This window comes from Diospyros lotus, chromosome 4, assembly GCF_014633365.1.
Source record: "Diospyros lotus cultivar Yz01 chromosome 4, ASM1463336v1, whole genome shotgun sequence".
In the NCBI taxonomy this organism is placed as follows: Eukaryota; Viridiplantae; Streptophyta; class Magnoliopsida; order Ericales; family Ebenaceae; genus Diospyros; species Diospyros lotus.
Window position 1 is genome coordinate 36425033 of NC_068341.1, and position 4184 is coordinate 36429216.

A 4184-nucleotide genomic window follows, 5' to 3' on the forward strand; every position below is an offset into this window, starting at 1 on the left:
TCAAAAAGACATTGTTAACAAAGAAAATAAAGATTTAAACAATACAGTCCATGAGACACTACAAGAAATTTGGACATTAGTGACGACACAAAATCGTCACATATGATTAGAATTTCGTCACAAAACTGTATTGGTGACGATTTTATAGTGTCACAACCATCGTCATGTTAGGTCCGTAGAGAAAAGTAATTAGTGATGTTTTTTATATTTCGTCACAAATACATAAAGAAAAAGTGACGAAATTTTTGTCGTCACCAAAGGAATCTCCTTTAGTGACGCGTAATTTTACCACGAAAACCAATAAAATTGCGTCATTTTAGAGTTCAAATCGTCACAAAATTATTGTGATAGGGTTTGTTATAGTGACAAAATTTCTATCGTCACTAAATACTATGACAATAGTGACATTAATATCGTCACTAATACTATAGTCTTTTTATATTTCATCACTATTAAATCAAATCGTCACAAAATATCATGTAATTAATGACACAAAAGATCGTTGCGAAAATATTGATTTTGTCACAAATATTGATTTTGTCACTAATAAATTGGGTTGATATCTTAATTAGTGATGCATAAATATCGTCACCTATCAAATATATTTTTTTATATAATTTTGTCACCAAAAATAGAAAATTTTTGTCACAGATAAACCTTTTCATCACTATAGGCATGACTTTTGTAACGTTAATAAAATTGTCAAAGAATAGAATAACCAATTGATGACAATTTAAAAATGTCTTAAATTCATATAATTATATATTTTCTTTAGTGACAACAAAACAAAATGTCACTCAAAATTGTATGTATAGATGGTGGCCAAAGTTTTATTGTCATAAATTCATAAATTAAATTTGTTAATTTGGTGACAAAAACAAGTCGTCACCCAAAATTGCACAATCTAATAAGTGACAAAATTATTTTTGTAGCAAATTGTATAAGGCTGTAATTTTTTTCTTTGATAAATATTATACTCACTATCAATTAATCTAAAATTTGAAATTAAAAATAGTAAAATCATATTACACAAAATAAAATGATATATGATGAACAAATCTCTATCGCAAAAAATAAATCTCAATATGACACATCTAAAAATATAAAAAGTAATTAACATCTAATTAGTATCTCAATAAAAGTTCTAAATTAAAAAAGTAGATTTTACAAAACTTGTTCAAATGTGACGATACAAGTACCACGACAATATACTTCAACCTCTTCACTCCAACCCTTTAGTTGATTGTGCATACGATTCATTTGAATTTGAAATCAATCACAATGGTAATTGTATTGTGGTCATAGTGGTAATTGTGTTGGAAGGATAGAAACATGCAATGTAAGATATAAATTTTATCAGGTTGGACACATATAAAGTTTATTTAATAATAAAGTAAATAAAAAAATAGTTATTTTATTCTTAACTTGATTTGGGGTTAAAGGAGCTGATTGGATCTCTGAACTCATGAAAAATTATAGTAACTAACTGTAATTGCCCAACAAAAATGGAAAGACAACACAACAAAAATCACAGAATCAGGTGTGGGCAAACCTTTTTGACATCACATCATTCCACATGCAATGAGTTGCCAAAAATCCAATAATAGTTAGTACTGTATATAGTAATGCAAGCTGAACACGTAAATAAAATGTATATAAGCCTTAGAATAGTTGGGGGGGGAAAAAGGAATAGAAATGATCCAACTACAGAGTAAAATAACAAAATTAAACCTTAAATGGCTAAGGCAATGACCAGTTATATAATGGCAAAGGCAAAAGCTACACACCTGTGCAGCTTGGAACCAATTCTTGACTATAATGGTAAGGACAAAACCAACCATGTATTCGAGAAAAGCACTCTTGAAATGCTGGCTTGCTTTTCCCCCTGGAGACACCAAAACACAATGCCAGTGCTACAAAAATGTCTGACAAGAAAGGGTGTGAGGAAACACTAAAAATAACCAAAAGAAAACAAACAAGTGTAATTTTTAAAAGCACCATTATAACCATCTATATATAGGCTAGCTAAGGCTGCTATATGAGACAACTTATTGTCGCTATTGTAAATGAATTGAGAATGCATGCCTAACAGATTAAAGTAAATTACGTGCATTAGGTAAATGTAAGCTCATACTAGAGAGGTTACTGATTCCAAAAGGTTAAAATATATTACTAGTCTTAAATTTTTCACTTCATAACAAAGTGATTAAACTATGCTTTAATTTTGGTCGGTATAACTAATAAATTTTAATTTTTGTTAAAATTCAACAACTCTTTTAATTTTCCTTCAAAGTTTATTAACAAATTAATATTGAAGTGACAAATATTAATATAAACCATGAGATTACTTGATTATGAGGTTTTGGCTAGCTAATTTTAACATTAAATGATATATTATATAATTAACAGTAGGGAAAAAATATATATTTATGGAATTTTTTATTCTTAAAATATATTTAATATGATTAATCACACTCAACACCCTTAAAACTTCAACCAGATGATTATTAACAAATCCTAGTAATTTTACAGAACTTTTAGAGTACCACTTGTAATATAAATTTAACAGTTAGGAATATATATAATATTATAATATATAATATGTAACTTACCCTATTTAATAAGTCACACTATTTACTATAATAAAACTAATATGTGTGTGTGCATGCTTGTGTATAGATATATGATTTAGCATGAATAAGAAAAGGACTGTGAAGAGAGGACAAGATTGTCTCCTTCCTTTTTGCAATGGTGTGGATTCAACAAATATAACTAAAGAGGTACCTTTGCTTTTTGTATAATTAAATTGACATATCTCCTCTCATTTTTTATGTCTCAACAAAATCAATTGTTGTCTTGACATGCAAATAGGAATTGCATCCAATATGCATGCGTATGAGTTCCTATCTATGAACTGTGGACAAAATTTCTCAAAAGTAGCCGGATAGATTTTCAAACATTTAAATACGCTACATGGCCAACCTTCAGAAAGATAGATTTTTAAGTTCAACATGAATATCACACCTAGGATAACTATGTCCCCAAGTCCAAGCTTCGAATATGGGTGCGTAGCATCTATTGTTGGGAATAAAAGCTTCAAAGAGTTCATGTTATTACAATCAGAATAGTACAACTACAAACCTAGTGATTTAAGAAATAATCAGATTTATGTATCTGCAGTAAAATGCGAGCAAGAAGAATCAAACCTTATACAAGTGATGCGACTGGCGACGATGCGAGTGACGGCGATGATGAGGCTGGAGCGACGGCAGCTTAGGGGCACAGAGAAGGATGAGAGAAGAATTTAGGGATTTTGGGGACACATAAGGATTTAGGGATTTTGGTGCTCCGACGAGGATATGGGAGGGGTTGTATTTGGCCATGGGAACTAGGAGGGAAGATTCCCACCTCTTTCCCTTGGTTTTGTTTTTAATATTTAATAATTAAATAAAAAATAATATTAATAATTATTTAATTAATAAAAATAATATAATTTAAGATTATGATAGCTGGTAAAATAATTTAAATTATGATAATTATTAAATAATTTCAATATAATAAATTAGTTTAATATATAATTTTCTAATTATAATTTTTTAATATATCTTATTATCAATAAATAACTAATGTTCAATAATAATAGTTTAATAATTATATTTATGTATTTATAAAAAAATATTATTATATTAAGAGTTGTTTATATAATGTTAGTCAAATCTTAATTTTTTTATTATTTTATGATTAAAAATAAAAATTTTAGTCAATAATGACGAGAAAATTTTTTTTTAACAATGTCAATGAAAACTGCAGCATGCTCAAAAGAGATGAGCAATAGGGATTTAGGGATTTGGTAAGGGAAATAGGCGAGAATCTCTTGTTACTGTTTTTTTGTTGTTTTATATATATTTTTTTATTTTTTATTTAGTTATTAAATAAAATAAAATAAATTATAAAAATAATATTAATAATTATTTGATTGATAAAAATAAAATAATTTCATATTATGATAATTGTGTAAAATAATTTAAATTATCATAATTATTAAATAATTTAAATAATAATTTATCATAATAATTTAGATTATGATAATTATGCTTTGTTTCACATAAAAGTGTGCAAACGATTGGTTCGATTATAAAATCGATCGAAAAGTAATAACGAAAATAACTGAATTGCATGTAATA

At 27.4% G+C, this 4184-nt stretch overlaps 1 long non-coding RNA gene across 1 annotated transcript; it reads right to left on the reverse strand.

The window, feature by feature from the left end:
• Window positions 1-1442: 1442 nt before the first annotated feature.
• LOC127800419 (uncharacterized) lies at window positions 1443-3268 on the reverse strand. The gene is made up of 3 exons (XR_008022810.1): window positions 3207-3268; window positions 3025-3094; window positions 1443-1925 (listed from the first exon to the last, which is right to left on the reverse strand). It is a non-coding gene; the product is annotated as an uncharacterized LOC127800419 (long non-coding RNA).
• Between the last annotated feature and the right edge of the window lie 916 nt (window positions 3269-4184).